The sequence below is a fragment of the Pan troglodytes genome, chromosome 10 (assembly GCF_028858775.2).
Source record: "Pan troglodytes isolate AG18354 chromosome 10, NHGRI_mPanTro3-v2.0_pri, whole genome shotgun sequence".
In the NCBI taxonomy this organism is placed as follows: Eukaryota; Metazoa; Chordata; class Mammalia; order Primates; family Hominidae; genus Pan; species Pan troglodytes.
In genome coordinates, this window is record NC_072408.2 from 48,674,280 (window position 1) to 48,688,315 (window position 14,036).

At 39.6% G+C, this 14,036-nt stretch overlaps 1 protein-coding gene across 2 annotated transcripts in view; it reads right to left on the reverse strand.

The window, feature by feature from the left end:
• PCED1B (PC-esterase domain containing 1B) overlaps positions 1-14,036 on the reverse strand; it is a 137,361-nt gene that overhangs the window by 56,202 nt on the left and 67,123 nt on the right. Inside the window, exon 4 of one of the 2 annotated variants that reach the window (XM_063785710.1) lies at positions 8,707-8,804. The exons of the other annotated variant lie outside the window; for it this stretch is intronic. The gene's annotated coding sequence lies outside the window, so the exon portion shown is untranslated. The remainder of the gene's footprint in view (positions 1-8,706; positions 8,805-14,036) is intronic. 2 annotated transcript variants of the gene reach the window in all.

A 14,036-nucleotide genomic window follows, 5' to 3' on the forward strand; every position in this document is an offset into this window, starting at 1 on the left:
TATTTCACATATATATGACACTGACATATTGATATATACATGTCAATATATATATAATATTGACCTAAAATTTAATCTCAGTAGAAGAAGAGATTATGGTCTGTTTTGCCTCTGCTGTACCCTCAGTCTCTAGAAGAGTACCTGACAAAGGGTAGGCATTCAGTCAAGATTTCTTAAATGGATTGATGAATAAATGAATGAAAATACTATGTTTGGTACTGGAAAAATGAGAAGTGATGTTCAGAATTATGAAGCAGAAGCATCGTGAGGTCTGTAATCATCAACATAATATTAGTCGTGTCACAATGAAACTGTACCTCTTAAACCAGAGCAGTTGTTTTTTAAAGTATTTAGAAATATGCTGACAAAATACTGCATTTTAAAAGGAAAGTTGATTAACTGGAAATATTATTTCACCAGAATGGTCCACATTTCCAATTAATTGAGGCTTCAAATTTAAAGAAGAAAGAAGCAGACTCTGAGAGGATGATTATATTGGTGCAATTTTTGCATTTGATAAAAAAGCTTTATGAAAATCTCCCCCTCAGCTAGTATGTCCAGATGTTCTGATGAGCTTTGATGTTCCCTTGTGTCATCTTCGAGAACAGACCTCCGTAGTTTAAGCTCCATATTAGTTTTCTTAATTGAAACTAAATAACATTGGCACAGAAGGTCTTGTATGAGCCTTTCAGAGATGTAGAAGATCAGAAGCAGAGAAGGGGAAGGTGGAGATTAGTTGCTAGTTCTAAATTGTGGTTGCAACCTCACAGTAGATAATTGGGCATTTTACAAAGCAAATTAAGGCAAATTATGGTAATGCTCCAATTCGCAATTTGTATAATCTAGACACAAATTTATGTAATTACTTTTCAAAGTTAAAAATGATAGACAATTGCCTCAGGGCCTGTTGTAAACAATAGTAATGCATTTTTATACATTCAGCATGAAGATAATCAATCTTACGTTCATGACACTGGTACATTTAGAGTCTCATCCCAATTTTCTTTTCTTTTTTTTTTTTTTTTTTTGAGATGGAGTCTCACTCTGTCGCCCAGGCTGGAGTGCAGTGGCGTGATCACGGCTCACTGCAACCTCCACCTCCTGAGTTCAAGCAGTTCTCCTGCCTCAGCCTCCTGAGTAGCTGGGATTACAGGTGCTCACCACCATGCCCAGCTAATTTTTGTATTTTTAGTAGAGACAGGGTTTCACCATGTTGGTCAGGCTGGTCTCGAACTCCTGACCTTGTGATTTGCCCACCTCAGCCTCCCAAAGTGCTGGGATTACAGGCATGAGCCACCGCGCCTGGCCTCATCCCAATTTTCTATGCTTTTTTTCCCTTTATTTTTTGAGATGGAGGCAAGAGCTACATAGGCTACCTGGGCTGTTGCCATTCCATTGTTTGAAAGCATAAGCCTGATGTTATCTGTCGTCACCAGCCCATGAAATTTCCTGAGGCAGCACTCCACCTGCTTAAGTAGTAACTTAGCACTGCCCCCTAACAATGTGTCCCATTTATGCTGGGGACTTTCTACAAGTTGGTGCTTTGCACTTGTCCACATACTAGTCTGTCAAATGCAGTCAGCACATGGCATCCACCTGGTCCTCCTCCAGCTGCACTTCCTGATGCCTGTCTGCCATCTAATCCCTACCACAGCCAACCACCACTGTCTGAGGTGAGGATGCTGGCGTCTACGCCAAAGGTGCTGTATTCTCAGGGTATGAGTGTGGTGTGGGGTTTTGTATAGAGGAAGGGAGAAAGTCTCTCTTTCTAATTCTCTGCTACTCTTGGTCATGTGGACCCTTAAGCAGATCTGATTACATTTAGAGTCCTTTCTATTCTTCCAGCTTCTGGCCTTTACCCTCTCCCAGAACCTTAAAGTCTCCCAAGAAAATAGATCTGTCAGCATCTGGCACTAATTCCATGGCCAGAATCTCAAACTTTCTTTTTTTTTGAGACAGGGTCTTGCTCTATCACCCAGGCTGGAGTGCAGTGACACGATCTCGGCTCACCGCAACCTCTACCTACCGAGTTCAAGCGATTCTCCTGCCCCAGCCTCCTGAGTAGTACAGGTGTGTGCCACCATACCGGGTTAATTTTTGTATTTTTAGTAGGGGCAGGGTTTCACCATGTTGGCCAGGCTTGTCTCAAACTCCTGACTTCAGGTGGTCTGCCCACCTTGGCCTCCCAAAGTGCTGGGATTATAGGCATGAGCTACTGCGCCTGGCCCAGAACCTCAAACATGCTTTTGGGAACATTCCTCCAGTTTCTAGTTGCCACCCCCCACCCACCCCACCACCAGGCTGGACTAAGGCATCAGTACAACATAGGTGCTATAATCATCATCTCTCCCGTCTCCTTTGAGACATTCTGTCAACCAAACTCATGTCCTCTAATCAGTCACGAAGCAGAAGACTCCAAGTACATCAAAGGTTACATATGGGTTTAGTGTGAGGGTGATTGGAAGCACAGTGAGGAATGGGGTGAATGTGTCAGTCACCCCATTAGCAGTCAGTCAGCCAAAATGCTCTCTTATATGAGGAGATATTTCTCTCCAATTTCGCCAATGATGAAATAAAACCTGACAACCTTATTCTCCACACACAACATACTTTCCCTCAGTGAATCATTTAGGTAGGCACTGCCAGTCCTTCCAGTGCTTGGGATTAGTCATCCCTTTGTGGCATTTCCTCATATGCCCCCAGATGAGTATTTGTGTTTATTGGGCACTTTATGACTGGATAGCATCCCCTTCCCTGTCCTCCAGAGCCAGGATGAACACAGCCTAAGCTACTCACTCCTGCTCTGAGGCATCTCAGAGTTCACAGCTGTTGCTTCATATGGGACTGCTCAGTTTATTCCAAGGAGACAGTCCTTTTGTTTTCTCTCTGCTACTTCTTTCTTTACTCAGTCATAATTGTATCTTCCTGCCATCCCCACTGGAGATAGTTTTGACTTCTGGTTTAGTGAAAAATCTGTTTTTCTTCCTATCGTACTCTCAACATTCAATGCTTCTGTGAACAATACATTAGTGGGTTTTTTTTTTTCTCCCCACACTGACCAATATTCCGACACCAGTTGACACTGGATATAGCGTCAGATCCCAAAGGTTAAGGGCTCAGTCCCATGAGGCTATCCACCACTTCAGATGCCAATTGCAAGTAGTAGGTCCCCAGGTTACCATAACTTCTACTGGACTTGGCTACAAATTGGAGGCTCCTATGACTCCCTTCTCAGGTTCAATAATTTACTAGAATGGCTCATAGAATCCAGGAAAACAGTTTACTTGTTATTGCCAACTTATTAGAAAGGATATTTTAAGAGATACAAATGAACAACCAGATGGAAGAGATGCATAGGACAAGGTATGGGGCATGCGGCGTGGTCATGCCACCCTCCCAGCACCTCCATGTGTTCAGCAACCCGAAGGTCTCTGAACCCCAGAGGATGGGGAATGGGTCTGAAGTTTCCAAGCTTCTAATCATGGCTGGTTTTTCTGGTGTCCAGCCTTCATCCAAGAACCTACTGAGGGTTGCCTCATGAGAACCAAAGACACTGTTGTCACCCAGGGATTTTCAAGGGATTAGGAGCTCTGCATCAGGAACTGGGGGAAAAAAACAAATATTAGAAACAAAGATGCACCTAGCACCTCTATTGCTTAGGAAATTACAAGGGTTTTAGGAGCTCTGTGCCAGGAATTGAGGATAAAGACCAAAATATGTATTCCTTATTATAAAATACAATATCGTACTTCTCTTCCTTATGTTTTCCTGATTTTAGTCAGTATGAAATCCAGCCACTTTTTAAGAAGGAAAATATTGAGCAATAATATTATTTAAAGAATCATTGGCTAGGGCATGCCAGTATTAAAAGGAGCAAGCTGGGTGGGATGCCTTCTGCTTGTAATCTCAGTAACTTGGGAGGCTGAGGTGGGAGGATGGCTTAAGCCCAGGAGTTCGAGACCAGTCTGGGCAATGTAGCGACACCCTGTCTCTAAAAAAAAAAAGAAATAAAATTAAAAATAAATAAATAGGCCGGGCACAGTGACTCACGCCTGTAAACCCAGCACTTTGGGAGGCTGAGGCAGGCAGATCACCTGAGGTCAGGAGTTCGAGATCAGCCTGACCAACATGGTGAAACCCTATCTCTACTAATATACAAAATTAGCTGGGCATGGTGGCGGATGCCTGTAATCCTAGCTACTTGGGAGGCTGAGGCAGGAGAATTGCTTAAACCTGGGAGGCTGAGGTTGCGGTGAGCCGAGATTGCACCATTGCACTCCAGCCTGGGCAACAAGAGTGAAACTCCGTCTCAAAATAAATAAATAAATAAATACATACATACATACATACTGAAAGAAGTAAACAAAAAGGTTTCTGAATTCTGAAGTGGGATTTCTGTATACTAGAAATTTCTATAACCTGACATTTAGAAATTGTTACAACATTCTAGATAACAACCAAATAAAATTATTAATGAGGTGTGGCTCCTTTGGAAAAAAGCCCTGAATTAATTTAATTCATGGATATAAAGATACTGTGCAAGTTAATATCAATTTGCCACCTCAAATTAACATGAGTCCAAAAGTGAATAAATACTTTTACATTCAACTAGTTTTTGTTGCCCAGATATTATGAGCACTTTTCCACTTTGCATCTAGGATAATGTACATCTCTAGATTATAATTCTAAGATAAAGCCAGCACCATATTTTAACTGTAAATATTCTACTCAACTAGCAATTCTACCTCTTTTACAATTTGTGATTCACTTTTTCTATTCTAAATATCAAAAATGCAGAATTATAGGAATTTGAAGAGGGATATTATAAGGGTGTTTAAAATAATTATAGATGTATATTATCTAGATATATATGGTATATAGTTATTACATGTTATACATGTTATAAGTCACAATACTCAGCATTACTTATCAAGGCTTACTATCCATCTGACACCTTGCCACGTCTTTACCTACATTATCTCATTTGAAGTACAGAGAGTTCTAATTCCCATTTTACAGATGAGGAAACTAATGCTCAGTGATGCTAAGTAACTTGCTCAAGTTAATAGTCTAAGTGGGAGACCCAGGATTTGAACTTGCATCTCTCTGACCCCAGGAGTTATGCACTTAACCTCTATGCTCTGATGTAGAAAAGGCAGAGAACCACTTAAAAAAAATTAAATTCCAGATGTGCAAAAGTATATATAAATTACTTTTGTATCCTTTTACAAAACTGTCATATTCATTAATTTTAGGCATGGGTCTAAAAAAGGTAAATGCTGGAATAGATGAGGCGCTAAGAGCAAGAGGACCTGAGGCATACCAGGACCAGTGGGTAGAGTATGCCAATGCACAGCCAAAAGAAGCAGAAGTCTTGATGGTACTTCAGATTAAATTTGGGTTAAAGAGCTTAATTTGATTCCCCTAACATTTTATTTATTTATTTATTTATTTATTTATTATTTATTTTGTTTGTTTGTTTTGTTTGTTTGATTTTTGGGATTGAGTCTCACTCTATAGCCTAGGCTGGAGTGCGGTAGCGCAATCTCCGCTAACTGCAACCTCCACCTCCCAGGTTCAAGCGATTCTTCTGCCTCAGCCTCCCGAGTAGCTGGAATTACAAGCGTGAGCCACCATGCCTGGCTAATTTTTGTATTTTTCCTAGAGCCGGGTTTTCTCCATGTTGGCCAGGCTGGTCTTCAATTCTTGGCCTCAAGTGATCCACCCTCCTCAGACTTCCAAAGTGCTGGGATTACAGGCGTGAGCCACCTCAGCCGGCCATATTTTTTTATAGAGACAGAGTCTCACTATGTTTCCCAGGCTGATCTCAAACTCCTGGGCTCAAGTGATGGGCCTGCCTCGGCTTTCCAAAGTGCTGTGATTACAGGTGTGAGCCACCATGCCTGGCCCCTCCCTAACATTTATTAAACTTGTTTGCTGGCCACCATGCTAGACACTTTTGCATACATATTTATTTTAATTGATCTGAACAAGAATAGTCTTCAAAGCATCGCAGCATTTACCACAGACATTTTCCTCAGCCTTTTAAAACATATGAAACACCTGAGAAATATTTGTGAGCCTCGTATAATCATTTTTTTAAAGATCTGAAATCTCTCCTTTTAGATTAATACTTAAACAATTGATGAAGATAATCTCTCTTATCTGGGCATTACATTTTTCTTCTGGTACTTCAAAGATTAATCATATTCATCCTAAAATTAGTGACTACGAATCTTTGGCAGGATGGCCCAACTTCCGTTATAAATATCATAGACATTTTGCTTTTTTATCCCACCATGTTTAAGAAAAAAAAAAAGTATGTGTTTATGTACAGAATTAAGGAGCTAACAGGCCGGGCATGGTGGCTCACGCCTGTAATCCCAGCACTTGGGGAGGCTAAGGCGGGCAGATCACGAGGTCAAGAGATCGAGACCATCCTGACTAACACGGAGAAACCCTGTCTCTACTAAAAATACAAAAATTAGCTGGGCGTGGTGGCGGGCGCTTCTAGTCCCAGCTACTCGGGAGGCTGAGGCAGGAGAATCGCTTGAACCCAGGAGGTGGAGGTTGTAGTGAGCCAAGATTGTGCCACTGCACTCCAGTCTGGCAATAGAGGGAGACTCTGTCAAAACAAACAAAGAAACATACAGGAGACAAATGATTCTGAACTTCAAAAAAGTTACTTTAAGTTACATATCAGGTTTTGAAGGAATCTACAACTTTTCTGGTGGTTGGTTTTTTCCTTCTACTACCCGCCATAGTTTAATCATCCGATTTAATGCCTGATAGGTCATTCTGTGACACTTTCTATGTCTCCTACACGGCTGCTCTGAGTCAAAAGTGTGAAGGAAATCTTGAGTTTCTTCTTCATTGTCTCAGTTGATTTTCTCCTCTTTATTGTCCTGTCTTCCCCATTGCCTTTTTCAACAACTTGTCTCTCAAAAAACTGCCCTCACAAACACACAAAAACATTTTGGTACCTTCTCAGCCTTGTCTGTTTCAAAATGATTTCTCCTTGTCACATTCTTAACCTCTTTCCCTCAACAACATTGCTGTTTCCTCTAGGCTAGGCAGCTGATCTGAGCAGGATCTCAGAAGACAGTTCCTTCCCAACACAATACCACTAGGAAAGGAAGAGAGGTTCCGTCCTGTGCCAGTTCTTATCTTTTACACATATGATCTCCTAATAAGAGATCTGGAGGAAGGCATAGCTATCTCCATTTTACAGGACCAGGGTCAGAGAATTAAGCAGTTTGCCCAAGTTCATAAAGCTAGGAAATGCCCAGTTGGCATTAGTTCATGCTAATTCACTTTGAGCCACAAAATTCATGCTATTTCACTATGTCATCTTGCTTTCTACCACATTCAGAATCAAACTCAAAATTTATCAGTCTAGCAAGCATAGATTTCCTTGATCAGAATTTCTTTTTGAGATAGGGTCTCACCCTGTCACCCAGGCTGGAGTGCCATGTGCCATGGTGCAATCTCAGCTCAGTGCAGCCTCTGCTTCCAAACAACAATAACAAAAGAACTGAAAAATAACCAAAAAAAAAAAAAAAAAAAAGCAACCCACGACTTTTTAACTGAACAAGCAAGTGGGTGAACTGAAGAAGATGATTTATGTTGGGTTCAAATTAGTAGCCTGAAAGAACAATTGGAAGAAGTATCTCAAAATAAGGAGCAATAATTCAAAGAGTCAGAAATCATGAGCAAAAAGATAGCAGACTTGGAAGAAAGATCCAGGAGACCTACATGCAAATATCAGAAAAACATAAGAGCACAGATCAAGGAGAGGCAAAGTTAGTTAAAATTAGATTTATTCAAGTCAGCAGATGGAAATGTATTACCAAGGTCCACACACTTAGACATATTCTGGTAAGATTTCTGAACTCCAAGGATTAAGACAAATCTTATAAATACAGAGACAGAAAGATCAAGTATGCAAATATCTATCTATAGACACATACATATACATATAGAAGAGGAAGAAGAAGAGGAAGAAGAAGAAGAGGAAGAAGAGGAAGAAGAAGAAAAGAAGAAGAAGAAGAAGGAGAAGAAGAAGAAGAAGAAAGAAGCAGCAGCAGCAGCAGAAGAAGAAGAGAAAGAAAAAAAGAAGAAGAAGAAGAAACGTTAGACTGATACAGGACTGTGTCATCTACAACTCAGGAGCTAATAAAAATTACTAATATCAGAGAGAAAACTACAATCCAAGAATTTTATATCTGAGGCAAGATATTATCTTTCTTTTATCAGGAGAAAAACTATATTTGTGGCTATGCAAGAATTCATAGAAAATATCATCCTCCTATTCCATCTTAGGGAAACCAGGTCAGAGTAGAAGACGAAGAGAGGAAACAAAAATGGCAAGCAGTATAGCTTGCAGTAAGTAAAGTTAGATGCAAATAGGTGTTAACAAAGTGAGATTAATATAATAGCTAAATAAGCAATCTTTAAAAAGAAGAATTTACTGCAAGAGAAATCTAATAATAGCTTAGAACCCAAAGTATTAAGCCATATCAGCAAAAAAAGTATTTGAAAGTAGAATAGGGCCAGGCACGGTGGCTCACGCCTGTAATCCCAGCACTTTGGGAGGGCAAGGTGGGAGGATCACCTGAGGTCTGGAGTTCTAGACCAGCCTGACTAACATGGAGAAACCCCATCTCTACTAAAAATACAAAATTAGCCGGGCGTGGTGGTGCATACCTGTAATCCTAGCTACTCAGGAGGCTGAGGCAGAGGAATCGCTTGAACCCGGGAGGCAGAGGTTGCAGTGAGTCGAGATGGTGCCATTGCACTCCAGCCTGGGCAACAAGAGCAAAACTCCGTCTCAAAAAAAAAAAAAAAAAAGGTAACCTGGCAGGAAGAATGGAGAAGTAAAGGTATTCAAAAGTCTCATTTATTGGTGGGAACAGTGAAAAAAAGAGTGATTTGGTTGAAAGGAAAAAGCATGTGGATTTCATATGATAGTCCAGAAACTTGTGTGTGATGATAAGGGAAGATAATTAATAAGAAAATGAGAATGTAGAGCAACCTGAACAAATCAGCAAAAACGAAGAAAGAAAAAAGAGGAAATGCAAAGTAAGACCAAAGATAAATATTAAATAAGATAGAATGAATAAAACAGTTGTTATACTTAACATGAATGGGCTAAATTTTCTATTGAAAAACAGAGACTGGCAGGTTGGGTTAAATAACAAAATTAAGCAATACACTGTTTATTGGATTTTCAATGCTTAAAACAAAGTGAGTTTTTTAAAGACTGAAAAATGAAATGGACAAAGAGATATCACAAAGAGAAAGCAGAAGTTCATATTAATACCAGGTGGGCAGAATTTAAGCTTAAAACCACCAATGAAATTAAAGATGAGTAATATCTGGGAGGGAGGTGGGGGGCGCCTCCGCCCGGCCGCCGCCCCGTCCGGGAGGTGGGGGGCGCCTCTGCCTGGTCGCCCTGTCTGGGAAGTGAGGAGCCCCTCTGCTCGGCCACCACCCCGTCTGGGAGGTGTACCCAACAGCTCATTGAGAACGGGCCATGATGACGATGGCGGTTTTGTCAAATAGCAAAGGGGGAAATGTGGGGAAAAGAGAGATCAGATTGTTACTGTGTCTGTGTAGAAAGAAGTAGACATAGGAGACTCCATTTTGTTCTGTACTAAGAAAAATTCTTCTGCCTTGGGATGCTGTTAATCTATAACCTTACCCCCAACCGCATGCTCTCTGAAACATGTGCTGTGTCCACTCAGGGTTAAATGGATTAAGGGCGGTGCAAGATGTGCTTTGTTAAACAGATGCTTGAAGGCAGCATGCTCCTTAAGAGTCATCACCACTCCCTAATCCCAAGTACCCAGGGACACAAACGCCGTGGAAGGCGGCAGGGCCCTCCGCCTAGGAAAACCAGAGACCCTTGTTCACATGTTTATCTGCTGACCTTCCCTCCACTATTGTCCTATGACCTTGCCAAATCCCCCTCTCCGAGAAACACCCAAGAATGATACTAAAAAAAAAAAAAAAAAAAAAAAAAAAAAAAAAAAAAAAAATGAGTAATATACAATGATAAAAAGAACTTTTTTTTTTTTTTTTTGAGACAGAGTCTCACTTTGTTGCCCAAGCTGAAATACAGCGGCATGATAATAGTTCACTGCAGCCTTGAGCTCCTGGGCTCAAGCGATCTTCCTATCTTGGCCTCCCAAAACACTAGGATTACAGGCATCAGTCACCATGCTGGGCCAAAAAGTACAATTTAGGTAAAAGATATACTAGTAATTACTTTGTATGTATTAGATACAGCAGCTAAATATATAAAGTGTTAGAAATGCAAGGAGAACTTCATTTAGAAATATATACGATATATGTCTTTCAGAATTCTCCAAATCCAATGGGGCAAAAAATAGTAATAATGACAAACAGAAATTAAACAGTAAAACTATTGAAATGATGGGGTTTAGGACATACTACTCCAAAATATGGCAGCTTGCCATATTGAATATTTTAAGCTGAAGGAATCTGAAAAATGGCAGGTACAGAAAGGACACTCTGACTCTTTCTTCTCCCCTGAAATACGATATAAGACCCTCACATGAGAGGTACCTTCCTGATACTCAGAGAGAAGGACACCTTTATCACCGAAGATGGGAAGATGGAGGGATGTTGAGAGGAATTCAAACAAATAGGCCTTGCTAAGTTTCCTCCAGTTTGCTATCCTAGCTCAAACCCTCTCTGCCCTATCATATTTTTCCACAACTTTCTACTCTTTGTCAAACCTAGTATAAAAATACTCAGGGTTAACTGTTTCTTTAGGTCTTCATTTCCACTTCTGTGTTATGTAAAACAGATTTTAAATAAATTTGTATTCTTTTCTCTTGTTAATCTGTATCTTACAGCCCCAGCAAACAACCTAGAAGTAAGAAGATATTTTTCCTCCCCTACAATATTAAACCATATATCCTTTAAGTAGAAAGTATTAAGTAGAAAATATTCATATTTTTGCATGTTCACGGAGTATTTATGACATTTGGTCATACTCTTGGTTGAAAAAACTTAACTTCTTTTTAAAGGTCAATTTTACAGGTTATATTCTCTAATAAAACTCAGAAATAAGAAAAAAAGAATGACAAAAATTCTAAATACTTATGAAAAAACAACAACACTTCAATAAAGTAACAACACTTTAATAAAGTAGCAACACTTTAATAGCTCTGGGTCAAAAAGAAAATAAAAACCAAAATTCAAAATTATTTCAAAGCAATGGCAAGAACTACTATTTACGTCAAACCAATAAGACATATGGAAATCTATGAGAGGAATATTTGTAGCTTTAAGTGCCTTTGCCATTAAAGATTAAGAGCTGAAAAGTAAAGAACAATACTCATCTTTAAGAAATTAGAAAAAGAAAACAAAACCAAGTGGAAAGATTAAAATAGTGAAGAAGGAAAATAATGAACAAAAAAGCAAAATAATAAGTAAAAGAGCAGAAAGGATAAATAGACCTAAAAAGGAAAATCAATAGAAGCCTGACTAAGAGAAACATACACAAGATAAGAAATAAGAGAGAGACAATCAAATATAAGACACCGAAAACATTATAAGAGAATATTAGATTCAATGGCAACATTTCAAAAAACCTACAGGGAATAAATGATGTTCTTGCAAAATAAAAACTAACACAATTGACCCAAGAAGAAACATAAAACTTGGGTAGATCAAATGCTACAGAAGAGACAGAAGGAGGCTTAAAAGACCTACTCTCTAAAAAATCACCAGGACCAGATAGATTGTGATAAGTTCTAGCTGATCTTTAAAAACACACAAGTAAACCAGGTAATTCATATGGAACTGGTACTTTTCCAGAATATAGAAAAAGCAATTTCTGGCCTCTCCTTTTTTCTCTTCATCATTTTTCCTGTCTTTAATGTTAGTGTCCCCATCTACCTCACCCAAATATTTTGGCTCATTTAACTGTCTTCACAGACTTGCTGGTTTCAACATCACTACTCCTTGCCCCTTTCCCGACCACCTTCCCTCATCAAAATGTCTGCCTCCTCTGGCAGCTGGTCAAGCTGGGCCTTAGGAGAGCAATGTTGGCCTGCCCAGGTACTGCTCGAGAGTTTTACTCTGGAGGTGCTCCTTTGAGCTAGAAGGCCCATCTTCCCTCCATGGAGAACACTGACTCCCTCTCTGGGCTCTGCTGTTTTTAGGCTTCCTATAACAGAATACCAACTCAAAATGTCCTAAACAATAAGAGAATTTATTATCTTAAGTAATTCGATCGATTCCATGGTTCAGCAATATCATCTAGAATCCAGCTTCATTCTCTGTGCTGCTATTTATGACACTCACTTCACTATAGGGTTGCTTTTCCTCATTGTCATAATATGGCTACCAGCACAACTGGGTACACGTGTGTCCTTGTCCATGTGCAGGATTCAAAGACAACTGGCTCTTTCCCCTGACAACTCTGGTGAAACACACCTCACATTTCTTTAGCCCAATCACAGGTAGGTGGCACAGTTGGCTTTGAGTGATCATCTGAGTAAAGACTGTTGGAGAGACAGCCACAATGCCCTTTTCAGTTCCCACTTCATTTTCCTAGTTGGTCAGCAGGGAAATCCAGCACTGACCCCTAGGAATGCCCAACAGATATGGAATTTGTCACCACAAAGGGTACCAAGATATGCTATACCCCCCAAAATATGCCTTTTTGTTACGTTGAATATTTTAGCTAAAGGCCATCGAGACCAACAGACACAGAAAAAGCTCTAAAAATAGGGCACAAATTTTCCTTTAATAAAGAAAATTTAGAACATTTCCATCTTTAAAGGTGTCTCCTTTTCCCTTATGGAGAAGAGGACTCAATAACTCTTATCAATGGAGAAAGCACTAAACAATCCTTGTTTACCATACTTTTCTTGGTCACCTTCCTGTAACTTGCCTCCTGACCTAGAAGTCCCAAATCCCTTTTCCTTTATTTTGCTAAAAATGGAATACCATAAAAGCCTTAACCATCTGGCTGCCTCCTTGAGGAACATTTTTCTTTATAAACTCTGGTGTTACATATGTAGCTATGTACATAATTAAAACTGTTTTTTTCTCTTGTTAATCTGTCTGTTATTTGTTTGATTCATGGACTCCAAGCCAATGAACCTAAGAGGGGTAAATAAAAAAAATATTTTTTTCTACTCTGATAACCAATAGAAAAATTAATGCTTTGACACAGGAGATGCTTTTATTATTATTATTATTTTTACCACACCTCATCTTGATTAGTTACTTGTTTGTAGAAAGACTTCCTTCTTTGATTCTTTTGTTTTACAGCAGGAATGATTGAGATGAGCAGAGCATTATTTCAAATTCTCTCATAAGACTGGATTGTAAATCACTTACTGTCAAGACTGTGGCCAGTTGCCATTCAACTATACTTAATTCATACACTATTGCTATTGACATGTTTCTCAGGTGAGTGAAAAGTTTCTATGCCTCTGTATTTTAATTGGTTTAGCTCAAGTTTTTGGCTAAATGTGTTAAAGAAAAACAAAGCCAGTTAAAGCTAGTTAAAGATTATAAAGACAAACCAGTATGGAACTGAGCTCAACTCCAATCCATATAGAGGCTACTGGGCATTTTAAAGGGAGAATGAGGGAGTGAAGAGAGAGAAACTGCCCGGCTCAACCAAAGTCATGGAAGTGAAAAATTACAATTATTGGGTAAAAGGGTTTGGCCAATGTGATTAGACCGTCTGGGTTTGTTAACTAGTGCTTATCAAAGTTAAGCTCTTACCCTCCCACAGAGCCTGGGAGACAGGGGCCAAGTCTTCAGATGTTGGCTAGAACAAACAGTAAATTTTTCAACAACCTTGAGATTTCCCAGACAGGAACTTGAGGAGGGCTGGGTTGACCCCGGGTCAGGGCTTGAGCTATGCTAGCGTTTAATCAAGTCTCTTGGTGTGGGAGTGGGCATGACAAAATCATTTGTGATGAGAGGAAAGAACAGTTCTCAGATGTAGCCTAAAGAAATCACACTACAGTAATGATTTTAAT